Source organism: Hoplias malabaricus, chromosome 15 (assembly GCF_029633855.1).
Source record: "Hoplias malabaricus isolate fHopMal1 chromosome 15, fHopMal1.hap1, whole genome shotgun sequence".
Classification (NCBI taxonomy): domain Eukaryota; kingdom Metazoa; phylum Chordata; class Actinopteri; order Characiformes; family Erythrinidae; genus Hoplias; species Hoplias malabaricus.
Genome location: NC_089814.1, coordinates 24,794,860 through 24,816,049, shown reverse-complemented (window position 1 = coordinate 24,816,049; position 21,190 = coordinate 24,794,860). Strand labels below are relative to the sequence as shown.

Sequence of the window (21,190 nt, the reverse complement as noted above, 5' to 3'; positions counted from 1 at the left end):
CCGGATCGATGCCGGGCGGAAACGCAAGGCTTACTAAAGCCAGGATTAGCGTCTCTTCTCTTTGCTACCTGTTTAATCCTCGTCTTGACTTGTGTGGCTTTTATTTTCCAAATAAAAGCAATGCGGCTGCCCCTCCAGTCTGTTTGGGTTCTCCGGAATGTCGAAGTGCCATGTGACTGTCCACCATGAGCCGAACGGGAGACTGTCTGTTTGCTCAGCGGCTGGTTTCTGTAGTGTAGTGGTTATCACGTTCGCCTCACACGCGAAAGGTCCCCGGATCGATGCCGGGCAGAAACACAAGGCGCGTCTCTTCTCTTTGCTAGCCGTTTAATCCTCGTCTTGACCTCTGTGGCTTTTATTTTCAAGGTCTTAGGATTTGGCCAATTTTAGCTGATATCAAAAGAAAAAAAACAGGACTAAGTGCAGCCTAAAGGAATTCGTTCAAAGTGTCGTCCATGCTTTCGTAGTGGTGGTTCTCCCACAGCCCCACTGGCCCTGCGCAGTCGTCCTCGTTAGTATAGTGGACAGTATCTCCGCCTGTCACGCGGAAGACCGGGGTTCGATTCCCCGACGGGGAGAAAGGTGATTTTCTTGCGCTATGTAGATTTGCAAAACAATTCGCTTCGCAAACCGTGGCAGCTGTTGGAGAAACGTGTTTTAAAGTGAATGCGTTGGCCGGGAATCGAACCCGGGTCAACTGCTTGGAAGGCAGCTATGCTCACCACTATACCACCAACGCCACAGCAGGCGGAAGCTGGACCTAGGCCGTTTGCACGAAAGTCATTGCTTGAAGTCCTATTATGATCCGCGTTAATCCGTGGCTGCCCCTCCAGGCTGTTTGGGTTCTCCGTAATGTCGAAGTGCCATGTCACTGTCCACCATGACCCGAACGGCAGACTGTCTGTTTGGCCAGCGGCTGGTTTCTGTAGTGTAGTGGTTATCACGTTTGCCTAACACGCGAAAGCTCCCCGGATCGATGCCGGGCGGAAACGCAAGGCTTACTAAAGCCAGGATTAGCGTCTCTTCTCTTTGCTACCTGTTTAATCCTCGTCTTGACTTGTGTGGCTTTTATTTTCCAAATAAAAGCAATGCGGCTGCCCCTCCAGTCTGTTTGGGTTCTCCGGAATGTCGAAGTGCCATGTGACTGTCCACCATGAGCCGAACGGGAGACTGTCTGTTTGCTCAGCGGCTGGTTTCTGTAGTGTAGTGGTTATCACGTTCGCCTCACACGCGAAAGGTCCCCGGATCGATGCCGGGCAGAAACACAAGGCGCGTCTCTTCTCTTTGCTAGCCGTTTAATCCTCGTCTTGACCTCTGTGGCTTTTATTTTCAAGGTCTTAGGATTTGGCCAATTTTAGCTGATATCAAAAGAAAAAAAACAGGACTAAGTGCAGCCTAAAGGAATTCGTTCAAAGTGTCGTCCATGCTTTCGTAGTGGTGGTTCTCCCACAGCCCCACTGGCCCTGCGCAGTCGTCCTCGTTAGTATAGTGGACAGTATCTCCGCCTGTCACGCGGAAGACCGGGGTTCGATTCCCCGACGGGGAGAAAGGTGATTTTCTTGCGCTATGTAGATTTGCAAAACAATTCGCTTCGCAAACCGTGGCAGCTGTTGGAGAAACGTGTTTTAAAGTGAATGCGTTGGCCGGGAATCGAACCCGGGTCAACTGCTTGGAAGGCAGCTATGCTCACCACTATACCACCAACGCCACAGCGGGCGGAAGCTGGACCTAGGCCGTTTGCACGAAAGTCATTGCTTGAAGTCCTATTATGATCCGCGTTAATCCGTGGCTGCCCCTCCAGGCTGTTTGGGTTCTCCGTAATGTCGAAGTGCCATGTCACTGTCCACCATGACCCGAACGGCAGACTGTCTGTTTGGCCAGCGGCTGGTTTCTGTAGTGTAGTGGTTATCACGTTTGCCTAACACGCGAAAGCTCCCCGGATCGATGCCGGGCGGAAACGCAAGGCTTACTTAAGCCAGGATTAGCGTCTCTTCTCTTTGCTACCTGTTTAATCCTCGTCTTGACTTGTGTGGCTTTTATTTTCCAAATAAAAGCAATGCGGCTGCCCTTCCAGTCTGTTTGGGTTCTCCGGAATGTCGAAGTGCCATGTGACTGTCCACCATGAGCCGAACGGGAGACTGTCTGTTTGCTCAGCGGCTGGTTTCTGTAGTGTAGTGGTTATCACGTTCGCCTCACACGCGAAAGGTCCCCGGATCGATGCCGGGCAGAAACACAAGGCGCGTCTCTTCTCTTTGCTAGCCGTTTAATCCTCGTCTTGACCTCTGTGGCTTTTATTTTCAAGGTCTTAGGATTTGGCCAATTTTAGCTGATATCAAAAGAAAAAAAACAGGACTAAGTGCAGCCTAAAGGAATTCGTTCAAAGTGTCGTCCATGCTTTCGTAGTGGTGGTTCTCCCACAGCCCCACTGGCCCTGTGCAGTCGTCCTCGTTAGTATAGTGGACAGTATCTCCGCCTGTCACGCGGAAGACCGGGGTTCGATTCCCCGACGGGGAGAAAGGTGATTTTCTTGCGCTATGTAGATTTGCAAAACAATTCGCTTCGCAAACCGTGGCAGCTGTTGGAGAAACGTGTTTTAAAGTGAATGCGTTGGACGGGAATCGAACCCGGGTCAACTGCTTGGAAGGCAGCTATGCTCACCACTATACCACCAACGCCACAGCTGGCGGAAGCTGGACCTAGGCCGTTTGCACGAACGTCATTGCTTGAAGTCCTATTATGATCCGCGTTAAGCCGTGGCTGCCCCTCCAGGCTGTTTGGGTTCACCGTAATGTCGAAGTGCCATGTCACTGTCCACCATGACCCAAACGGCAGACTGTCTGTTTGGCCAGCGGCTGGTTTCTGTAGTGTAGTGGTTATCATGTTTGCCTAACACGCGAAAGGTCCCCGGATCGATGCCGGGCGGAAACGCAAGGCTTACTAAAGCCAGGATTAGCGTCTCTTCTCTTTGCTACCTGTTTAATCCTCGTCTTGACTTGTGTGGCTTTTATTTTCCAAATAAAAGCAATGCGGCTGCCCCTCCAGTCTGTTTGGGTTCTCCGGAATGTCGAAGTGTCATGTGACTGTCCACCATGAGCCGAACGGGAGACTGTCTGTTTGCTCAGCGGCTGGTTTCTGTTGTGTAGTGGTTATCACGTTCGCCTCACACGTGAAAGGTCCCCGGATCGATGCCGGGCAGAAACACAAGGCGCGTCTCTTCTCTTCGCTAGCCGTTTAATCCTCGTCTTGACCTCTGTGGCTTTTATTTTCAAGGTCTTAGGATTTGGCCAATTTTAGCTGATATCAAAAGAAAAAAAACAGGACTAAGTGCAGCCTAAAGGAATTCGTTCAAAGTGTCGTCCATGCTTTCGTAGTGGTGGTTCTCCCACAGCCCCACTGGCCCTGCGCAGTCGTCCTCGTTAGTATAGTGGACAGTATCTCCGCCTGTCACGCGGAAGACCGGGGTTCGATTCCCCGACGGGGAGAAAGGTGATTTTCTTGCGCTATGTAGATTTGCAAAACAATTCGCTTCGCAAACCGTGGCAGCTGTTGGAGAAACGTGTTTTAAAGTGAATGCGTTGGCCGGGAATCGAACCCGGGTCAACTGCTTGGAAGGCAGCTATGCTCACCACTATACCACCAACGCCACAGCAGGCGGAAGCTGGACCTAGGCCGTTTGCACGAAAGTCATTGCTTGAAGTCCTATTATGATCCGCGTTAATCCGTGGCTGCCCCTCCAGGCTGTTTGGGTTCTCCGTAATGTCGAAGTGCCATGTCACTGTCCACCATGACCCGAACGGCAGACTGTCTGTTTGGCCAGCGGCTGGTTTCTGTAGTGTAGTGGTTATCACGTTTGCCTAACACGCGAAAGCTCCCCGGATCGATGCCGGGCGGAAACGCAAGGCTTACTAAAGCCAGGATTAGCGTCTCTTCTCTTTGCTACCTGTTTAATCCTCGTCTTGACTTGTGTGGCTTTTATTTTCCAAATAAAAGCAATGCGGCTGCCCCTCCAGTCTGTTTGGGTTCTCCGGAATGTCGAAGTGCCATGTGACTGTCCACCATGAGCCGAACGGGAGACTGTCTGTTTGCTCAGCGGCTGGTTTCTGTAGTGTAGTGGTTATCACGTTCGCCTCACACGCGAAAGGTCCCCGGATCGATGCCGGGCAGAAACACAAGGCGCGTCTCTTCTCTTTGCTAGCCGTTTAATCCTCGTCTTGACCTCTGTGGCTTTTATTTTCAAGGTCTTAGGATTTGGCCAATTTTAGCTGATATCAAAAGAAAAAAAACAGGACTAAGTGCAGCCTAAAGGAATTCGTTCAAAGTGTCGTCCATGCTTTCGTAGTGGTGGTTCTCCCACAGCCCCACTGGCCCTGCGCAGTCGTCCTCGTTAGTATAGTGGACAGTATCTCCGCCTGTCACGCGGAAGACCGGGGTTCGATTCCCCGACGGGGAGAAAGGTGATTTTCTTGCGCTATGTAGATTTGCAAAACAATTCGCTTCGCAAACCGTGGCAGCTGTTGGAGAAACGTGTTTTAAAGTGAATGCGTTGGCCGGGAATCGAACCCGGGTCAACTGCTTGGAAGGCAGCTATGCTCACCACTATACCACCAACGCCACAGCGGGCGGAAGCTGGACCTAGGCCGTTTGCACGAAAGTCATTGCTTGAAGTCCTATTATGATCCGCGTTAATCCGTGGCTGCCCCTCCAGGCTGTTTGGGTTCTCCGTAATGTCGAAGTGCCATGTCACTGTCCACCATGACCCGAACGGCAGACTGTCTGTTTGGCCAGCGGCTGGTTTCTGTAGTGTAGTGGTTATCACGTTTGCCTAACACGCGAAAGCTCCCCGGATCGATGCCGGGCGGAAACGCAAGGCTTACTAAAGCCAGGATTAGCGTCTCTTCTCTTTGCTACCTGTTTAATCCTCGTCTTGACTTGTGTGGCTTTTATTTTCCAAATAAAAGCAATGCGGCTGCCCTTCCAGTCTGTTTGGGTTCTCCGGAATGTCGAAGTGCCATGTGACTGTCCACCATGAGCCGAACGGGAGACTGTCTGTTTGCTCAGCGGCTGGTTTCTGTAGTGTAGTGGTTATCACGTTCGCCTCACACGCGAAAGGTCCCCGGATCGATGCCGGGCAGAAACACAAGGCGCGTCTCTTCTCTTTGCTAGCCGTTTAATCCTCGTCTTGACCTCTGTGGCTTTTATTTTCAAGGTCTTAGGATTTGGCCAATTTTAGCTGATATCAAAAGAAAAAAAACAGGACTAAGTGCAGCCTAAAGGAATTCGTTCAAAGTGTCGTCCATGCTTTCGTAGTGGTGGTTCTCCCACAGCCCCACTGGCCCTGTGCAGTCGTCCTCGTTAGTATAGTGGACAGTATCTCCGCCTGTCACGCGGAAGACCGGGGTTCGATTCCCCGACGGGGAGAAAGGTGATTTTCTTGCGCTATGTAGATTTGCAAAACAATTCGCTTCGCAAACCGTGGCAGCTGTTGGAGAAACGTGTTTTAAAGTGAATGCGTTGGACGGGAATCGAACCCGGGTCAACTGCTTGGAAGGCAGCTATGCTCACCACTATACCACCAACGCCACAGCTGGCGGAAGCTGGACCTAGGCCGTTTGCACGAACGTCATTGCTTGAAGTCCTATTATGATCCGCGTTAAGCCGTGGCTGCCCCTCCAGGCTGTTTGGGTTCACCGTAATGTCGAAGTGCCATGTCACTGTCCACCATGACCCAAACGGCAGACTGTCTGTTTGGCCAGCGGCTGGTTTCTGTAGTGTAGTGGTTATCATGTTTGCCTAACACGCGAAAGGTCCCCGGATCGATGCCGGGCGGAAACGCAAGGCTTACTAAAGCCAGGATTAGCGTCTCTTCTCTTTGCTACCTGTTTAATCCTCGTCTTGACTTGTGTGGCTTTTATTTTCCAAATAAAAGCAATGCGGCTGCCCCTCCAGTCTGTTTGGGTTCTCCGGAATGTCGAAGTGTCATGTGACTGTCCACCATGAGCCGAACGGGAGACTGTCTGTTTGCTCAGCGGCTGGTTTCTGTTGTGTAGTGGTTATCACGTTCGCCTCACACGTGAAAGGTCCCCGGATCGATGCCGGGCAGAAACACAAGGCGCGTCTCTTCTCTTCGCTAGCCGTTTAATCCTCGTCTTGACCTCTGTGGCTTTTATTTTCAAGGTCTTAGGATTTGGCCAATTTTAGCTGATATCAAAAGAAAAAAAACAGGACTAAGTGCAGCCTAAAGGAATTCGTTCAAAGTGTCGTCCATGCTTTCGTAGTGGTGGTTCTCCCACAGCCCCACTGGCCCTGCGCAGTCGTCCTCGTTAGTATAGTGGACAGTATCTCCGCCTGTCACGCGGAAGACCGGGGTTCGATTCCCCGACGGGGAGAAAGGTGATTTTCTTGCGCTATGTAGATTTGCAAAACAATTCGCTTCGCAAACCGTGGCAGCTGTTGGAGAAACGTGTTTTAAAGTGAATGCGTTGGCCGGGAATCGAACCCGGGTCAACTGCTTGGAAGGCAGCTATGCTCACCACTATACCACCAACGCCACAGCAGGCGGAAGCTGGACCTAGGCCGTTTGCACGAAAGTCATTGCTTGAAGTCCTATTATGATCCGCGTTAATCCGTGGCTGCCCCTCCAGGCTGTTTGGGTTCTCCGTAATGTCGAAGTGCCATGTCACTGTCCACCATGACCCGAACGGCAGACTGTCTGTTTGGCCAGCGGCTGGTTTCTGTAGTGTAGTGGTTATCACGTTTGCCTAACACGCGAAAGCTCCCCGGATCGATGCCGGGCGGAAACGCAAGGCTTACTAAAGCCAGGATTAGCGTCTCTTCTCTTTGCTACCTGTTTAATCCTCGTCTTGACTTGTGTGGCTTTTATTTTCCAAATAAAAGCAATGCGGCTGCCCCTCCAGTCTGTTTGGGTTCTCCGGAATGTCGAAGTGCCATGTGACTGTCCACCATGAGCCGAACGGGAGACTGTCTGTTTGCTCAGCGGCTGGTTTCTGTAGTGTAGTGGTTATCACGTTCGCCTCACACGCGAAAGGTCCCCGGATCGATGCCGGGCAGAAACACAAGGCGCGTCTCTTCTCTTTGCTAGCCGTTTAATCCTCGTCTTGACCTCTGTGGCTTTTATTTTCAAGGTCTTAGGATTTGGCCAATTTTAGCTGATATCAAAAGAAAAAAAACAGGACTAAGTGCAGCCTAAAGGAATTCGTTCAAAGTGTCGTCCATGCTTTCGTAGTGGTGGTTCTCCCACAGCCCCACTGGCCCTGCGCAGTCGTCCTCGTTAGTATAGTGGACAGTATCTCCGCCTGTCACGCGGAAGACCGGGGTTCGATTCCCCGACGGGGAGAAAGGTGATTTTCTTGCGCTATGTAGATTTGCAAAACAATTCGCTTCGCAAACCGTGGCAGCTGTTGGAGAAACGTGTTTTAAAGTGAATGCGTTGGCCGGGAATCGAACCCGGGTCAACTGCTTGGAAGGCAGCTATGCTCACCACTATACCACCAACGCCACAGCGGGCGGAAGCTGGACCTAGGCCGTTTGCACGAAAGTCATTGCTTGAAGTCCTATTATGATCCGCGTTAATCCGTGGCTGCCCCTCCAGGCTGTTTGGGTTCTCCGTAATGTCGAAGTGCCATGTCACTGTCCACCATGACCCGAACGGCAGACTGTCTGTTTGGCCAGCGGCTGGTTTCTGTAGTGTAGTGGTTATCACGTTTGCCTAACACGCGAAAGCTCCCCGGATCGATGCCGGGCGGAAACGCAAGGCTTACTAAAGCCAGGATTAGCGTCTCTTCTCTTTGCTACCTGTTTAATCCTCGTCTTGACTTGTGTGGCTTTTATTTTCCAAATAAAAGCAATGCGGCTGCCCTTCCAGTCTGTTTGGGTTCTCCGGAATGTCGAAGTGCCATGTGACTGTCCACCATGAGCCGAACGGGAGACTGTCTGTTTGCTCAGCGGCTGGTTTCTGTAGTGTAGTGGTTATCACGTTCGCCTCACACGCGAAAGGTCCCCGGATCGATGCCGGGCAGAAACACAAGGCGCGTCTCTTCTCTTTGCTAGCCGTTTAATCCTCGTCTTGACCTCTGTGGCTTTTATTTTCAAGGTCTTAGGATTTGGCCAATTTTAGCTGATATCAAAAGAAAAAAAACAGGACTAAGTGCAGCCTAAAGGAATTCGTTCAAAGTGTCGTCCATGCTTTCGTAGTGGTGGTTCTCCCACAGCCCCACTGGCCCTGTGCAGTCGTCCTCGTTAGTATAGTGGACAGTATCTCCGCCTGTCACGCGGAAGACCGGGGTTCGATTCCCCGACGGGGAGAAAGGTGATTTTCTTGCGCTATGTAGATTTGCAAAACAATTCGCTTCGCAAACCGTGGCAGCTGTTGGAGAAACGTGTTTTAAAGTGAATGCGTTGGACGGGAATCGAACCCGGGTCAACTGCTTGGAAGGCAGCTATGCTCACCACTATACCACCAACGCCACAGCTGGCGGAAGCTGGACCTAGGCCGTTTGCACGAACGTCATTGCTTGAAGTCCTATTATGATCCGCGTTAAGCCGTGGCTGCCCCTCCAGGCTGTTTGGGTTCACCGTAATGTCGAAGTGCCATGTCACTGTCCACCATGACCCAAACGGCAGACTGTCTGTTTGGCCAGCGGCTGGTTTCTGTAGTGTAGTGGTTATCATGTTTGCCTAACACGCGAAAGGTCCCCGGATCGATGCCGGGCGGAAACGCAAGGCTTACTAAAGCCAGGATTAGCGTCTCTTCTCTTTGCTACCTGTTTAATCCTCGTCTTGACTTGTGTGGCTTTTATTTTCCAAATAAAAGCAATGCGGCTGCCCCTCCAGTCTGTTTGGGTTCTCCGGAATGTCGAAGTGTCATGTGACTGTCCACCATGAGCCGAACGGGAGACTGTCTGTTTGCTCAGCGGCTGGTTTCTGTTGTGTAGTGGTTATCACGTTCGCCTCACACGTGAAAGGTCCCCGGATCGATGCCGGGCAGAAACACAAGGCGCGTCTCTTCTCTTCGCTAGCCGTTTAATCCTCGTCTTGACCTCTGTGGCTTTTATTTTCAAGGTCTTAGGATTTGGCCAATTTTAGCTGATATCAAAAGAAAAAAAACAGGACTAAGTGCAGCCTAAAGGAATTCGTTCAAAGTGTCGTCCATGCTTTCGTAGTGGTGGTTCTCCCACAGCCCCACTGGCCCTGCGCAGTCGTCCTCGTTAGTATAGTGGACAGTATCTCCGCCTGTCACGCGGAAGACCGGGGTTCGATTCCCCGACGGGGAGAAAGGTGATTTTCTTGCGCTATGTAGATTTGCAAAACAATTCGCTTCGCAAACCGTGGCAGCTGTTGGAGAAACGTGTTTTAAAGTGAATGCGTTGGCCGGGAATCGAACCCGGGTCAACTGCTTGGAAGGCAGCTATGCTCACCACTATACCACCAACGCCACAGCGGGCGGAAGCTGGACCTAGGCCGTTTGCACGAACGTCATTGCTTGAAGTCCTATTATGATCCGCGTTAAGCCGTGGCTGCCCCTCCAGGCTGTTTGGGTTCTCCGTAATGTCGAAGTGCCATGTCACTGTCCACCATGACCCGAACGGCAGACTGTCTGTTTGGCCAGCGGCTGGTTTCTGTAGTGTAGTGGTTATCACGTTTGCCTAACACGCGAAAGGTCCCCGGATCGATGCCGGGCGGAAACGCAAGGCTTACTAAAGCCAGGATTAGCGTCTCTTCTCTTTGCTACCTGTTTAATCCTCGTCTTGACTTGTGTGGCTTTTATTTTCCAAATAAAAGCAATGCGGCTGCCCCTCCAGTCTGTTTGGGTTCTCCGGAATGTCGAAGTGCCATGTGACTGTCCACCATGAGCCGAACGGGAGACTGTCTGTTTGCTCAGCGGCTGGTTTCTGTAGTGTAGTGGTTATCACGTTCGCCTCACACGTGAAAGGTCCCCGGATCGATGCCGGGCAGAAACACAAGGCGCGTCTCTTCTCTTCGCTAACCGTTTAATCCTCGTCTTGACCTCTGTTGCTTTTATTTTCAAGGTCTTAGGATTTGGCCAATTTTAGCTGATATCAAAAGAAAAAAAACAGGACTAAGTGCAGCCTAAAGGAATTCGTTCAAAGTGTCGTCCATGCTTTCGTAGTGGTGGTTCTCCCACAGCCCCACTGGCCCTGCGCAGTCGTCCTCGTTAGTATAGTGGACAGTATCTCCGCCTGTCACGCGGAAGACCGGGGTTCGATTCCCCGACGGGGAGAAAGGTGATTTTCTTGCGCTATGTAGATTTGCAAAACAATTCGCTTCGCAAACCGTGGCAGCTGTTGGAGAAACGTGTTTTAAAGTGAATGCGTTGGCCGGGAATCGAACCCGGGTCAACTGCTTGGAAGGCAGCTATGCTCACCACTATACCACCAACGCCACAGCGGGTGGAAGCTGGACCTAGGCCGTTTGCACGAACGTCATTGCTTGAAGTCCTATTATGATCCGCGTTAAGCCGTGGCTGCCCCTCCAGGCTGTTTGGGTTCTCCGTAATGTCGAAGTGCCATGTCACTGTCCACCATGACCCGAACGGCAGACTGTCTGTTTGGCCAGCGGCTGGTTTCTGTAGTGTAGTGGTTATCACGTTTGCCTAACACGCGAAAGGTCCCCGGATCGATGCCGGGCGGAAACGCAAGGCTTACTAAAGCCAGGATTAGCGTCTCTTCTCTTTGCTACCTGTTTAATCCTCGTCTTGACTTGTGTGGCTTTTATTTTCCAAATAAAAGCAATGCGGCTGCCCCTCCAGTCTGTTTGGGTTCTCCGGAATGTCGAAGTGCCATGTGACTGTCCACCATGAGCCGAACGGGAGACTGTCTGTTTGCTCAGCGGCTGGTTTCTGTAGTGTAGTGGTTATCACGTTCGCCTCACACGTGAAAGGTCCCCGGATCGATGCCGGGCAGAAACACAAGGCGCGTCTCTTCTCTTCGCTAACCGTTTAATCCTCGTCTTGACCTCTGTTGCTTTTATTTTCAAGGTCTTAGGATTTGGCCAATTTTAGCTGATATCAAAAGAAAAAACAACAGGACTAAGTGCAGCCTAAAGGAATTCGTTCAAAGTGTCGTCCATGCTTTCGTAGTGGTGGTTCTCCCACAGCCCCACTGGCCCTGCGCAGTCGTCCTCGTTAGTATAGTGGACAGTATCTCCGCCTGTCACGCGGAAGACCGGGGTTCGATTCCCCGACGGGGAGAAAGGTGATTTTCTTGCGCTATGTAGATTTGCAAAACAATTCGCTTCGCAAACCGTGGCAGCTGTTGGAGAAACGTGTTTTAAAGTGAATGCGTTGGCCGGGAATCGAACCCGGGTCAACTGCTTGGAAGGCAGCTATGCTCACCACTATACCACCAACGCCACAGCGGGCGGAAGCTGGACCTAGGCCGTTTGCACGAACGTCATTGCTTGAAGTCCTATTATGATCCGCGTTAAGCCGTGGCTGCCCCTCCAGGCTGTTTGGGTTCTCCGTAATGTCGAAGTGCCATGTCACTGTCCACCATGACCCGAACGGCAGACTGTCTGTTTGGCCAGCGGCTGGTTTCTGTAGTGTAGTGGTTATCACGTTTGCCTAACACGCGAAAGGTCCCCGGATCGATGCCGGGCGGAAACGCAAGGCTTACTAAAGCCAGGATTAGCGTCTCTTCTCTTTGCTACCTGTTTAATCCTCGTCTTGACTTGTGTGGCTTTTATTTTCCAAATAAAAGCAATGCGGCTGCCCCTCCAGTCTGTTTGGGTTCTCCGGAATGTCGAAGTGCCATGTGACTGTCCACCATGAGCCGAACGGGAGACTGTCTGTTTGCTCAGCGGCTGGTTTCTGTAGTGTAGTGGTTATCACGTTCGCCTCACACGTGAAAGGTCCCCGGATCGATGCCGGGCAGAAACACAAGGCGCGTCTCTTCTCTTCGCTAACCGTTTAATCCTCGTCTTGACCTCTGTTGCTTTTATTTTCAAGGTCTTAGGATTTGGCCAATTTTAGCTGATATCAAAAGAAAAAAAACAGGACTAAGTGCAGCCTAAAGGAATTCGTTCAAAGTGTCGTCCATGCTTTCGTAGTGGTGGTTCTCCCACAGCCCCACTGGCCCTGCGCAGTCGTCCTCGTTAGTATAGTGGACAGTATCTCCGCCTGTCACGCGGAAGACCGGGGTTCGATTCCCCGACGGGGAGAAAGGTGATTTTCTTGCGCTATGTAGATTTGCAAAACAATTCGCTTCGCAAACCGTGGCAGCTGTTGGAGAAACGTGTTTTAAAGTGAATGCGTTGGCCGGGAATCGAACCCGGGTCAACTGCTTGGAAGGCAGCTATGCTCACCACTATACCACCAACGCCACAGCGGGCGGAAGCTGGACCTAGGCCGTTTGCACGAACGTCATTGCTTGAAGTCCTATTATGATCCGCGTTAAGCCGTGGCTGCCCCTCCAGGCTGTTTGGGTTCTCCGTAATGTCGAAGTGCCATGTCACTGTCCACCATGACCCGAACGGCAGACTGTCTGTTTGGCCAGCGGCTGGTTTCTGTAGTGTAGTGGTTATCACGTTTGCCTAACACGCGAAAGGTCCCCGGATCGATGCCGGGCGGAAACGCAAGGCTTACTAAAGCCAGGATTAGCGTCTCTTCTCTTTGCTACCTGTTTAATCCTCGTCTTGACTTGTGTGGCTTTTATTTTCCAAATAAAAGCAATGCGGCTGCCCCTCCAGTCTGTTTGGGTTCTCCGGAATGTCGAAGTGCCATGTGACTGTCCACCATGAGCCGAACGGGAGACTGTCTGTTTGCTCAGCGGCTGGTTTCTGTAGTGTAGTGGTTATCACGTTCGCCTCACACGTGAAAGGTCCCCGGATCGATGCCGGGCAGAAACACAAGGCGCGTCTCTTCTCTTCGCTAACCGTTTAATCCTCGTCTTGACCTCTGTTGCTTTTATTTTCAAGGTCTTAGGATTTGGCCAATTTTAGCTGATATCAAAAGAAAAAAAACAGGACTAAGTGCAGCCTAAAGGAATTCGTTCAAAGTGTCGTCCATGCTTTCGTAGTGGTGGTTCTCCCACAGCCCCACTGGCCCTGCGCAGTCGTCCTCGTTAGTATAGTGGACAGTATCTCCGCCTGTCACGCGGAAGACCGGGGTTCGATTCCCCGACGGGGAGAAAGGTGATTTTCTTGCGCTATGTAGATTTGCAAAACAATTCGCTTCGCAAACCGTGGCAGCTGTTGGAGAAACGTGTTTTAAAGTGAATGCGTTGGCCGGGAATCGAACCCGGGTCAACTGCTTGGAAGGCAGCTATGCTCACCACTATACCACCAACGCCACAGCGGGCGGAAGCTGGACCTAGGCCGTTTGCACGAACGTCATTGCTTGAAGTCCTATTATGATCCGCGTTAAGCCGTGGCTGCCCCTCCAGGCTGTTTGGGTTCTCCGTAATGTCGAAGTGCCATGTCACTGTCCACCATGACCCGAACGGCAGACTGTCTGTTTGGCCAGCGGCTGGTTTCTGTAGTGTAGTGGTTATCACGTTTGCCTAACACGCGAAAGGTCCCCGGATCGATGCCGGGCGGAAACGCAAGGCTTACTAAAGCCAGGATTAGCGTCTCTTCTCTTTGCTACCTGTTTAATCCTCGTCTTGACTTGTGTGGCTTTTATTTTCCAAATAAAAGCAATGCGGCTGCCCCTCCAGTCTGTTTGGGTTCTCCGGAATGTCGAAGTGCCATGTGACTGTCCACCATGAGCCGAACGGGAGACTGTCTGTTTGCTCAGCGGCTGGTTTCTGTAGTGTAGTGGTTATCACGTTCGCCTCACACGTGAAAGGTCCCCGGATCGATGCCGGGCAGAAACACAAGGCGCGTCTCTTCTCTTCGCTAACCGTTTAATCCTCGTCTTGACCTCTGTTGCTTTTATTTTCAAGGTCTTAGGATTTGGCCAATTTTAGCTGATATCAAAAGAAAAAACAACAGGACTAAGTGCAGCCTAAAGGAATTCGTTCAAAGTGTCGTCCATGCTTTCGTAGTGGTGGTTCTCCCACAGCCCCACTGGCCCTGCGCAGTCGTCCTCGTTAGTATAGTGGACAGTATCTCCGCCTGTCACGCGGAAGACCGGGGTTCGATTCCCCGACGGGGAGAAAGGTGATTTTCTTGCGCTATGTAGATTTGCAAAACAATTCGCTTCGCAAACCGTGGCAGCTGTTGGAGAAACGTGTTTTAAAGTGAATGCGTTGGCCGGGAATCGAACCCGGGTCAACTGCTTGGAAGGCAGCTATGCTCACCACTATACCACCAACGCCACAGCGGGCGGAAGCTGGACCTAGGCCGTTTGCACGAACGTCATTGCTTGAAGTCCTATTATGATCCGCGTTAAGCCGTGGCTGCCCCTCCAGGCTGTTTGGGTTCTCCGTAATGTCGAAGTGCCATGTCACTGTCCACCATGACCCGAACGGCAGACTGTCTGTTTGGCCAGCGGCTGGTTTCTGTAGTGTAGTGGTTATCACGTTTGCCTAACACGCGAAAGGTCCCCGGATCGATGACGGGCGGAAACGCAAGGCTTACTAAAGCCAGGATTAGCGTCTCTTCTCTTTGCTACCTGTTTAATCCTCGTCTTGACTTGTGTGGCTTTTATTTTCCAAATAAAAGCAATGCGGCTGCCCCTCCAGTCTGTTTGGGTTCTCCGGAATGTCGAAGTGCCATGTGACTGTCCACCATGAGCCGAACGGGAGACTGTCTGCTTGCTCAGCGACTGGTTTCTGTAGTGTAGTGGTTATCACGTTCGCCTCACACGCGAAAGGTCCCCGGATCGATGCCGGGCAGAAACACAAGGCGCGTCTCTTCTCTTTGCTAGCCGTTTAATCCTCGTCTTGACCTCTGTGGCTTTTATTTTCAAGGTCTTAGGATTTGGCCAATTTTAGCTGATATCAAAAGAAAAAAAACAGGACTAAGTGCAGCCTAAAGGAATTCGTTCAAAGTGTCGTCCATGCTTTCGTAGTGGTGGTTCTCCCACAGCCCCACTGGCCCTGCGCAGTCGTCCTCGTTAGTATAGTGGACAGTATCTCCGCCTGTCACGCGGAAGACCGGGGTTCGATTCCCCGACGGGGAGAAAGGTGATTTTCTTGCGCTATGTAGATTTGCAAAACAATTCGCTTCGCAAACCGTGGCAGCTGTTGGAGAAACGTGTTTTAAAGTGAATGCGTTGGACGGGAATCGAACCCGGGTCAACTGCTTGGAAGGCAGCTATGCTCACCACTATACCACCAACGCCACAGCGGGCGGAAGCTGGACCTAGGCCGTTTGCACGAACGTCATTGCTTGAAGTCCTATTATGATCCGCGTTAAGCCGTGGCTGCCCCTCCAGGCTGTTTGGGTTCTCCGTAATGTCGAAGTGCCATGTCACTGTCCACCATGACCCGAACGGCAGACTGTCTGTTTGGCCAGCGGCTGGTTTCTGTAGTGTAGTGGTTATCACGTTTGCCTAACACGCGAAAGGTCCCCGGATCGATGCCGGGCGGAAACGCAAGGCTTACTAAAGCCAGGATTAGCGTCTCTTCTCTTTGCTACCTGTTTAATCCTCGTCTTGACTTGTGTGGCTTTTATTTTCCAAATAAAAGCAATGCGGCTGCCCCTCCAGTCTGTTTGGGTTCTCCGGAATGTCGAAGTGCCATGTGACTGTCCACCATGAGCCGAACGGGAGACTGTCTGCTTGCTCAGCGGCTGGTTTCTGTAGTGTAGTGGTTATCACGTTCGCCTCACACGCGAAAGGTCCCCGGATCGATGCCGGGCAGAAACACAAGGCGCGTCTCTTCTCTTTGCTAGCCGTTTAATCCTCGTCTTGACCTCTGTGGCTTTTATTTTCAAGGTCTTAGGATTTGGCCAATTTTAGCTGATATCAAAAGAAAAAAAAACAGGACTAAGTGCAGCCTAAAGGAATTCGTTCAAAGTGTCGTCCATGCTTTCGTAGTGGTGGTTCTCCCACAGCCCCACTGGCCCTGCGCAGTCGTCCTCGTTAGTATAGTGGACAGTATCTCCGCCTGTCACGCGGAAGACCGGGGTTCGATTCCCCGACGGGGAGAAAGGTGATTTTCTTGCGCTATGTAGATTTGCAAAACAATTCGCTTCGCAAACCGTGGCAGCTGTTGGAGAAACGTGTTTTAAAGTGAATGCGTTGGACGGGAATCGAACCCGGGTCAACTGCTTGGAAGGCAGCTATGCTCACCACTATACCACCAACGCCACAGCGGGCGGAAGCTGGACCTAGGCCGTTTGCACGAACGTCATTGCTTGAAGTCCTATTATGATCCGCGTTAAGCCGTGGCTGCCCCTCCAGGCTGTTTGGGTTCTCCGTAATGTCGAAGTGCCATGTCACTGTCCACCATGACCCGAACGGCAGACTGTCTGTTTGGCCAGCGGCTGGTTTCTGTAGTGTAGTGGTTATCACGTTTGCCTAACACGCGAAAGGTCCCCGGATCGATGCCGGGCGGAAACGCAAGGCTTACTAAAGCCAGGATTAGCGTCTCTTCTCTTTGCTACCTGTTTAATCCTCGTCTTGACTTGTGTGGCTTTTATTTTCCAAATAAAAGCAATGCGGCTGCCCCTCCAGTCTGTTTGGGTTCTCCGGAATGTCGAAGTGCCATGTGACTGTCCACCATGAGCCGAACGGGAGACTGTCTGCTTGCTCAGCGGCTGGTTTCTGTAGTGTAGTGGTTATCACGTTCGCCTCACACGCGAAAGGTCCCCGGATCGATGCCGGGCAGAAACACAAGGCGCGTCTCTTCTCTTTGCTAGCCGTTTAATCCTCGTCTTGACCTCTGTGGCTTTTATTTTCAAGGTCTTAGGATTTGGCCAATTTTAGCTGATATCAAAAGAAAAAAAACAGGACTAAGTGCAGCCTAAAGGAATTCGTTCAAAGTGTCGTCCATGCTTTCGTAGTGGTGGTTCTCCCACAGCCCCACTGGCCCTGCGCAGTCGTCCTCGTTAGTATAGTGGACAGTATCTCCGCCTGTCACGCGGAAGACCGGGGTTCGATTCCCCGACGGGGAGAAAGGTGATTTTCTTGCGCTATGTAGATTTGCAAAACAATTCGCTTCGCAAACCGTGGCAGCTGTTGGAGAAACGTGTTTTAAAGTGAATGCGTTGGACGGGAATCGAACCCGGGTCAACTGCTTGGAAGGCAGCTATGCTCACCACTATACCACCAACGCCACAGCGGGCGGAAGCTGGACCTAGGCCGTTTGCACGAACGTCATTGCTTGAAGTCCTATTATGATCCGCGTTAAGCCGTGGCTGCCCCTCCAGGCTGTTTGGGTTCTCCGTAATGTCGAAGTGCCATGTCACTGTCCACCATGACCCGAACGGCAGACTGTCTGTTTGGCCAGCGGCTGGTTTCTGTAGTGTAGTGGTTATCACGTTTGCCTAACACGCGAAAGGTCCCCGGATCGATGCCGGGCGGAAACGCAAGGCTTACTAAAGCCAGGATTGGCGTCTCTTCTCTTTGCTACCTGTTTAATCCTCGTCTTGACTTGTGTGGCTTTTATTTTCCAAATAAAAGCAATGCGGCTGCCCCTCCAGTCTGTTTGGGTTCTCCGGAATGTCGAAGTGCCATGTGACTGTCCACCATGAGCCGAACGGGAGACTGTCTGCTTGCTCAGCGGCTGGTTTCTGTAGTGTAGTGGTTATCACGTTCGCCTCACACGCGAAAGGTCCCCGGATCGATGCCGGGCAGAAACACAAGGCGCGTCTCTTCTCTTTGCTAGCCGTTTAATCCTCGTCTTGACCTCTGTGGCTTTTATTTTCAAGGTCTTAGGATTTGGCCAATTTTAGCTGATATCAAAAGAAAAAAAACAGGACTAAGTGCAGCCTAAAGGAATTCGTTCAAAGTGTCGTCCATGCTTTCGTAGTGGTGGTTCTCCCACAGCCCCACTGGCCCTGCGCAGTCGTCCTCGTTAGTATAGTGGACAGTATCTCCGCCTGTCACGCGGAAGACCGGGGTTCGATTCCCCGACGGGGAGAAAGGTGATTTTCTTGCGCTATGTAGATTTGCAAAACAATTCGCTTCGCAAACCGTGGCAGCTGTTGGAGAAACGTGTTTTAAAGTGAATGCGTTGGACGGGAATCGAACCCGGGTCAACTGCTTGGAAGGCAGCTATGCTCACCACTATACCACCAACGCCACAGCGGGCGGAAGCTGGACCTAGGCCGTTTGCACGAACGTCATTGCTTGAAGTCCTATTATGATCCGCGTTAAGCCGTGGCTGCCCCTCCAGGCTGTTTGGGTTCTCCGTAATGTCGAAGTGCCATGTCACTGTCCACCATGACCCGAACGGCAGACTGTCTGTTTGGCCAGCGGCTGGTTTCTGTAGTGTAGTGGTTATCACGTTTGCCTAACACGCGAAAGGTCCCCGGATCGATGCCGGGCGGAAACGCAAGGCTTACTAAAGCCAGGATTAGCGTCTCTTCTCTTTGCTACCTGTTTAATCCTCGTCTTGACTTGTGTGGCTTTTATTTTCCAAATAAAAGCAATGCGGCTGCCCCTCCAGTCTGTTTGGGTTCTCCGGAATGTCGAAGTGCCATGTGACTGTCCACCATGAGCCGAACGGGAGACTGTCTGCTTGCTCAGCGGCTGGTTTCTGTAGTGTAGTGGTTATCACGTTCGCCTCACACGCGAAAGGTCCCCGGATCGATGCCGGGCAGAAACACAAGGCGCGTCTCTTCTCTTTGCTAGCCGTTTAATCCTCGTCTTGACCTCTGTGGCTTTTATTTTCAAGGTCTTAGGATTTGGCCAATTTTAGCTGATATCAAAAGAAAAAAAACAGGACTAAGTGCAGCCTAAAGGAATTCGTTCAAAGTGTCGTCCATGCTTTCGTAGTGGTGGTTCTCCCACAGCCCCACTGGCCCTGCGCAGTCGTCCTCGTTAGTATAGTGGACAGTATCTCCGCCTGTCACGCGGAAGACCGGGGTTCGATTCCCCGACGGGGAGAAAGGTGATTTTCTTGCGCTATGTAGATTTGCAAAACAATTCGCTTCGCAAACCGTGGCAGCTGTTGGAGAAACGTGTTTTAAAGTGAATGCGTTGGACGGGAATCGAACCCGGGTCAACTGCTTGGAAGGCAGCTATGCTCACCACTATACCACCAACGCCACAGCGGGCGGAAGCTGGACCTAGGCCGTTTGCACGAACGTCATTGCTTGAAGTCCTATTATGATCCGCGTTAAGCCGTGGCTGCCCCTCCAGGCTGTTTGGGTTCTCCGTAATGTCGAAGTGCCATGTCACTGTCCACCATGACCCGAACAGCAGACTGTCTGTTTGGCCAGCGGCTGGTTTCTGTAGTGTAGTGGTTATCACGTTTGCCTAACACGCGAAAGGTCCCCGGATCGATGCCGGGCGGAAACGCAAGGCTTACTAAAGCCAGGATTAGCGTCTCTTCTCTTTGCTACCTGTTTAATCCTCGTCTTGACTTGTGTGGCTTTTATTTTCCAAATAAAAGCAATGCGGCTGCCCCTCCAGTCTGTTTGGGTTCTCCGGAATGTCGAAGTGCCATGTGACTGTCCACCATGAGCCGAACGGGAGACTGTCTGCTTGCTCAGCGGCTGGTTTCTGTAGTGTAGTGGTTATCACGTTCGCCTCACACGCGAAAGGTCCCCGGATCGATGCCGGGCAGAAACACAAGGCGCGTCTCTTCTCTTTGCTAGCCGTTTAATCCTCGTCTTGACCTCTGTGGCTTTTATTTTCAAGGTCTTAGGATTTGGCCAATTTTAGCTGATATCAAAAGAAAAAAAACAGGACTAAGTGCAGCCTAAAGGAATTCGTTCAAAGTGTCGTCCATGCTTTCGTAGTGGTGGTTCTCCCACAGCCCCACTGGCCCTGCGCAGTCGTCCTCGTTAGTATAGTGGACAGTATCTCCGCCTGTCACGCGGAAGACCGGGGTTCGATTCCCCGACGGGGAGAAAGGTGATTTTCTTGCGCTATGTAGATTTGCAAAACAATTCGCTTCGCAAACCGTGGCAGCTGTTGGAGAAACGTGTTTTAAAGTGAATGCGTTGGACGGGAATCGAACCCGGGTCAACTGCTTGGAAGGCAGCTATGCTCACCACTATACCACCAACGCCACAGCGGGCGGAAGCTGGACCTAGGCCGTTTGCACGAACGTCATTGCTTGAAGTCCTATTATGATCCGCGTTAAGCCGTGGCTGCCCCTCCAGGCTGTTTGGGTTCTCCGTAATGTCGAAGTGCCATGTCACTGTCCACCATGACCCGAACGGCAGACTGTCTGTTTGGCCAGCGGCTGGTTTCTGTAGTGTAGTGGTTATCACGTTTGCCTAACACGCGAAAGGTCCCCGGATCGATGCCGGGCGGAAACGCAAGGCTTACTAAAGCCAGGATTAGCGTCTCTTCTCTTTGCTACCTGTTTAATCCTCGTCTTGACTTGTGTGGCTTTTATTTTCCAAATAAAAGCAATGCGGCTGCCCCTCCAGTCTGTTTGGGTTCTCCGGAATGTCGAAGTGCCATGTGACTGTCCACCATGAGCCGAACGGGAGACTGTCTGTTTGCTCAGCGGCTGGTTTCTGTAGTGTAGTGGTTATCACGTTCGCCTCACACGCGAAAGGTCCCCGGATCGATGCCGGGCAGAAACACAAGGCGCGTCTCTTCTCTTTGCTAGCCGTTTAATCCTCGTCTTGACCTCTGTGGCTTTTATTTTCAAGGTCTTAGGATTTGGCCAATTTTAGCTGATATCAAAAGAAAAAAAACAGGACTAAGTGCAGCCTAAAGGAATTCGTTCAAAGTGTCGTCCATGCTTTCGTAGTGGTGGTTCTCCCACAGCCCCACTGGCCCTGCGCAGTCGTCCTCGTTAGTATAGTGGACAGTATCTCCGCCTGTCACGCGGAAGACCGGGGTTCGATTCCCCGACGGGGAGAAAGGTGATTTTCTTGCGCTATGTAGATTTGCAAAACAATTCGCTTCGCAAACCGTGGCAGCTGTTGGAGAAACGTGTTTTAAAGTGAATGCGTTGGACGGGAATCGAACCCGGGTCAACTGCTTGGAAGGCAGCTATGCTCACCACTATACCACCAACGCCACAGCGGGCGGAAGCTGGACCTAGGCCGTTTGCACGAACGTCATTGCTTGAAGTCCTATTATGATCCGCGTTAAGCCGTGGCTGCCCCTCCAGGCTGTTTGGGTTCTCCGTAATGTCGA

General features: G+C 51.6%; 48 non-coding genes across 48 annotated transcripts; 36 read left to right on the top strand and 12 right to left on the bottom strand.

Annotated features, from left to right (window-relative positions):
- The first annotated feature begins 224 nt into the window (after positions 1 to 224).
- Positions 225 to 297, top strand: trnav-cac (transfer RNA valine (anticodon CAC)). The gene has a single exon. It is a non-coding gene; the product is annotated as a tRNA-Val (tRNA).
- Positions 298 to 506: 209 nt separating this feature from the next.
- Positions 507 to 578, top strand: trnad-guc (transfer RNA aspartic acid (anticodon GUC)). Its single transcript has one exon. It is a non-coding gene; the product is annotated as a tRNA-Asp (tRNA).
- An 89-nt stretch (positions 579 to 667) lies between these two features.
- Positions 668 to 739, bottom strand: trnag-ucc (transfer RNA glycine (anticodon UCC)). Its single transcript has one exon. It is a non-coding gene; the product is annotated as a tRNA-Gly (tRNA).
- Positions 740 to 1,192: 453 nt separating this feature from the next.
- trnav-cac (transfer RNA valine (anticodon CAC)) lies at positions 1,193 to 1,265 on the top strand. The gene has a single exon. It is a non-coding gene; the product is annotated as a tRNA-Val (tRNA).
- Positions 1,266 to 1,474: 209 nt separating this feature from the next.
- Positions 1,475 to 1,546, top strand: trnad-guc (transfer RNA aspartic acid (anticodon GUC)). The gene has a single exon. It is a non-coding gene; the product is annotated as a tRNA-Asp (tRNA).
- An 89-nt stretch (positions 1,547 to 1,635) lies between these two features.
- Positions 1,636 to 1,707, bottom strand: trnag-ucc (transfer RNA glycine (anticodon UCC)). Its single transcript has one exon. It is a non-coding gene; the product is annotated as a tRNA-Gly (tRNA).
- Positions 1,708 to 2,160: 453 nt separating this feature from the next.
- Positions 2,161 to 2,233, top strand: trnav-cac (transfer RNA valine (anticodon CAC)). Its single transcript has one exon. It is a non-coding gene; the product is annotated as a tRNA-Val (tRNA).
- Positions 2,234 to 2,442: 209 nt separating this feature from the next.
- Positions 2,443 to 2,514, top strand: trnad-guc (transfer RNA aspartic acid (anticodon GUC)). Its single transcript has one exon. It is a non-coding gene; the product is annotated as a tRNA-Asp (tRNA).
- An 896-nt stretch (positions 2,515 to 3,410) lies between these two features.
- Positions 3,411 to 3,482, top strand: trnad-guc (transfer RNA aspartic acid (anticodon GUC)). The gene has a single exon. It is a non-coding gene; the product is annotated as a tRNA-Asp (tRNA).
- An 89-nt stretch (positions 3,483 to 3,571) lies between these two features.
- trnag-ucc (transfer RNA glycine (anticodon UCC)) lies at positions 3,572 to 3,643 on the bottom strand. The gene has a single exon. It is a non-coding gene; the product is annotated as a tRNA-Gly (tRNA).
- A 453-nt stretch (positions 3,644 to 4,096) lies between these two features.
- On the top strand, positions 4,097 to 4,169 carry trnav-cac (transfer RNA valine (anticodon CAC)). The gene has a single exon. It is a non-coding gene; the product is annotated as a tRNA-Val (tRNA).
- Positions 4,170 to 4,378: 209 nt separating this feature from the next.
- On the top strand, positions 4,379 to 4,450 carry trnad-guc (transfer RNA aspartic acid (anticodon GUC)). The gene has a single exon. It is a non-coding gene; the product is annotated as a tRNA-Asp (tRNA).
- An 89-nt stretch (positions 4,451 to 4,539) lies between these two features.
- Positions 4,540 to 4,611, bottom strand: trnag-ucc (transfer RNA glycine (anticodon UCC)). Its single transcript has one exon. It is a non-coding gene; the product is annotated as a tRNA-Gly (tRNA).
- A 453-nt stretch (positions 4,612 to 5,064) lies between these two features.
- Positions 5,065 to 5,137, top strand: trnav-cac (transfer RNA valine (anticodon CAC)). The gene has a single exon. It is a non-coding gene; the product is annotated as a tRNA-Val (tRNA).
- Positions 5,138 to 5,346: 209 nt separating this feature from the next.
- Positions 5,347 to 5,418, top strand: trnad-guc (transfer RNA aspartic acid (anticodon GUC)). Its single transcript has one exon. It is a non-coding gene; the product is annotated as a tRNA-Asp (tRNA).
- Positions 5,419 to 6,314: 896 nt separating this feature from the next.
- trnad-guc (transfer RNA aspartic acid (anticodon GUC)) lies at positions 6,315 to 6,386 on the top strand. Its single transcript has one exon. It is a non-coding gene; the product is annotated as a tRNA-Asp (tRNA).
- An 89-nt stretch (positions 6,387 to 6,475) lies between these two features.
- On the bottom strand, positions 6,476 to 6,547 carry trnag-ucc (transfer RNA glycine (anticodon UCC)). Its single transcript has one exon. It is a non-coding gene; the product is annotated as a tRNA-Gly (tRNA).
- Positions 6,548 to 7,000: 453 nt separating this feature from the next.
- trnav-cac (transfer RNA valine (anticodon CAC)) lies at positions 7,001 to 7,073 on the top strand. Its single transcript has one exon. It is a non-coding gene; the product is annotated as a tRNA-Val (tRNA).
- Positions 7,074 to 7,282: 209 nt separating this feature from the next.
- trnad-guc (transfer RNA aspartic acid (anticodon GUC)) lies at positions 7,283 to 7,354 on the top strand. The gene has a single exon. It is a non-coding gene; the product is annotated as a tRNA-Asp (tRNA).
- Positions 7,355 to 7,443: 89 nt separating this feature from the next.
- On the bottom strand, positions 7,444 to 7,515 carry trnag-ucc (transfer RNA glycine (anticodon UCC)). Its single transcript has one exon. It is a non-coding gene; the product is annotated as a tRNA-Gly (tRNA).
- A 453-nt stretch (positions 7,516 to 7,968) lies between these two features.
- On the top strand, positions 7,969 to 8,041 carry trnav-cac (transfer RNA valine (anticodon CAC)). Its single transcript has one exon. It is a non-coding gene; the product is annotated as a tRNA-Val (tRNA).
- Positions 8,042 to 8,250: 209 nt separating this feature from the next.
- trnad-guc (transfer RNA aspartic acid (anticodon GUC)) lies at positions 8,251 to 8,322 on the top strand. The gene has a single exon. It is a non-coding gene; the product is annotated as a tRNA-Asp (tRNA).
- An 896-nt stretch (positions 8,323 to 9,218) lies between these two features.
- Positions 9,219 to 9,290, top strand: trnad-guc (transfer RNA aspartic acid (anticodon GUC)). The gene has a single exon. It is a non-coding gene; the product is annotated as a tRNA-Asp (tRNA).
- An 89-nt stretch (positions 9,291 to 9,379) lies between these two features.
- On the bottom strand, positions 9,380 to 9,451 carry trnag-ucc (transfer RNA glycine (anticodon UCC)). Its single transcript has one exon. It is a non-coding gene; the product is annotated as a tRNA-Gly (tRNA).
- Positions 9,452 to 10,186: 735 nt separating this feature from the next.
- On the top strand, positions 10,187 to 10,258 carry trnad-guc (transfer RNA aspartic acid (anticodon GUC)). Its single transcript has one exon. It is a non-coding gene; the product is annotated as a tRNA-Asp (tRNA).
- An 89-nt stretch (positions 10,259 to 10,347) lies between these two features.
- Positions 10,348 to 10,419, bottom strand: trnag-ucc (transfer RNA glycine (anticodon UCC)). Its single transcript has one exon. It is a non-coding gene; the product is annotated as a tRNA-Gly (tRNA).
- A 736-nt stretch (positions 10,420 to 11,155) lies between these two features.
- Positions 11,156 to 11,227, top strand: trnad-guc (transfer RNA aspartic acid (anticodon GUC)). Its single transcript has one exon. It is a non-coding gene; the product is annotated as a tRNA-Asp (tRNA).
- An 89-nt stretch (positions 11,228 to 11,316) lies between these two features.
- On the bottom strand, positions 11,317 to 11,388 carry trnag-ucc (transfer RNA glycine (anticodon UCC)). The gene has a single exon. It is a non-coding gene; the product is annotated as a tRNA-Gly (tRNA).
- Positions 11,389 to 12,123: 735 nt separating this feature from the next.
- Positions 12,124 to 12,195, top strand: trnad-guc (transfer RNA aspartic acid (anticodon GUC)). Its single transcript has one exon. It is a non-coding gene; the product is annotated as a tRNA-Asp (tRNA).
- Positions 12,196 to 12,284: 89 nt separating this feature from the next.
- On the bottom strand, positions 12,285 to 12,356 carry trnag-ucc (transfer RNA glycine (anticodon UCC)). The gene has a single exon. It is a non-coding gene; the product is annotated as a tRNA-Gly (tRNA).
- Positions 12,357 to 13,091: 735 nt separating this feature from the next.
- trnad-guc (transfer RNA aspartic acid (anticodon GUC)) lies at positions 13,092 to 13,163 on the top strand. The gene has a single exon. It is a non-coding gene; the product is annotated as a tRNA-Asp (tRNA).
- Positions 13,164 to 13,252: 89 nt separating this feature from the next.
- trnag-ucc (transfer RNA glycine (anticodon UCC)) lies at positions 13,253 to 13,324 on the bottom strand. Its single transcript has one exon. It is a non-coding gene; the product is annotated as a tRNA-Gly (tRNA).
- Positions 13,325 to 14,060: 736 nt separating this feature from the next.
- trnad-guc (transfer RNA aspartic acid (anticodon GUC)) lies at positions 14,061 to 14,132 on the top strand. Its single transcript has one exon. It is a non-coding gene; the product is annotated as a tRNA-Asp (tRNA).
- Positions 14,133 to 14,221: 89 nt separating this feature from the next.
- trnag-ucc (transfer RNA glycine (anticodon UCC)) lies at positions 14,222 to 14,293 on the bottom strand. Its single transcript has one exon. It is a non-coding gene; the product is annotated as a tRNA-Gly (tRNA).
- A 453-nt stretch (positions 14,294 to 14,746) lies between these two features.
- trnav-cac (transfer RNA valine (anticodon CAC)) lies at positions 14,747 to 14,819 on the top strand. The gene has a single exon. It is a non-coding gene; the product is annotated as a tRNA-Val (tRNA).
- Positions 14,820 to 15,028: 209 nt separating this feature from the next.
- On the top strand, positions 15,029 to 15,100 carry trnad-guc (transfer RNA aspartic acid (anticodon GUC)). The gene has a single exon. It is a non-coding gene; the product is annotated as a tRNA-Asp (tRNA).
- A 614-nt stretch (positions 15,101 to 15,714) lies between these two features.
- On the top strand, positions 15,715 to 15,787 carry trnav-cac (transfer RNA valine (anticodon CAC)). The gene has a single exon. It is a non-coding gene; the product is annotated as a tRNA-Val (tRNA).
- Positions 15,788 to 15,997: 210 nt separating this feature from the next.
- On the top strand, positions 15,998 to 16,069 carry trnad-guc (transfer RNA aspartic acid (anticodon GUC)). The gene has a single exon. It is a non-coding gene; the product is annotated as a tRNA-Asp (tRNA).
- A 614-nt stretch (positions 16,070 to 16,683) lies between these two features.
- trnav-cac (transfer RNA valine (anticodon CAC)) lies at positions 16,684 to 16,756 on the top strand. Its single transcript has one exon. It is a non-coding gene; the product is annotated as a tRNA-Val (tRNA).
- A 209-nt stretch (positions 16,757 to 16,965) lies between these two features.
- trnad-guc (transfer RNA aspartic acid (anticodon GUC)) lies at positions 16,966 to 17,037 on the top strand. The gene has a single exon. It is a non-coding gene; the product is annotated as a tRNA-Asp (tRNA).
- A 614-nt stretch (positions 17,038 to 17,651) lies between these two features.
- trnav-cac (transfer RNA valine (anticodon CAC)) lies at positions 17,652 to 17,724 on the top strand. The gene has a single exon. It is a non-coding gene; the product is annotated as a tRNA-Val (tRNA).
- A 209-nt stretch (positions 17,725 to 17,933) lies between these two features.
- On the top strand, positions 17,934 to 18,005 carry trnad-guc (transfer RNA aspartic acid (anticodon GUC)). The gene has a single exon. It is a non-coding gene; the product is annotated as a tRNA-Asp (tRNA).
- A 614-nt stretch (positions 18,006 to 18,619) lies between these two features.
- On the top strand, positions 18,620 to 18,692 carry trnav-cac (transfer RNA valine (anticodon CAC)). Its single transcript has one exon. It is a non-coding gene; the product is annotated as a tRNA-Val (tRNA).
- Positions 18,693 to 18,901: 209 nt separating this feature from the next.
- trnad-guc (transfer RNA aspartic acid (anticodon GUC)) lies at positions 18,902 to 18,973 on the top strand. Its single transcript has one exon. It is a non-coding gene; the product is annotated as a tRNA-Asp (tRNA).
- A 614-nt stretch (positions 18,974 to 19,587) lies between these two features.
- trnav-cac (transfer RNA valine (anticodon CAC)) lies at positions 19,588 to 19,660 on the top strand. Its single transcript has one exon. It is a non-coding gene; the product is annotated as a tRNA-Val (tRNA).
- A 209-nt stretch (positions 19,661 to 19,869) lies between these two features.
- Positions 19,870 to 19,941, top strand: trnad-guc (transfer RNA aspartic acid (anticodon GUC)). Its single transcript has one exon. It is a non-coding gene; the product is annotated as a tRNA-Asp (tRNA).
- Positions 19,942 to 20,555: 614 nt separating this feature from the next.
- On the top strand, positions 20,556 to 20,628 carry trnav-cac (transfer RNA valine (anticodon CAC)). Its single transcript has one exon. It is a non-coding gene; the product is annotated as a tRNA-Val (tRNA).
- A 209-nt stretch (positions 20,629 to 20,837) lies between these two features.
- Positions 20,838 to 20,909, top strand: trnad-guc (transfer RNA aspartic acid (anticodon GUC)). The gene has a single exon. It is a non-coding gene; the product is annotated as a tRNA-Asp (tRNA).
- The last annotated feature ends 281 nt before the right edge of the window (positions 20,910 to 21,190 follow it).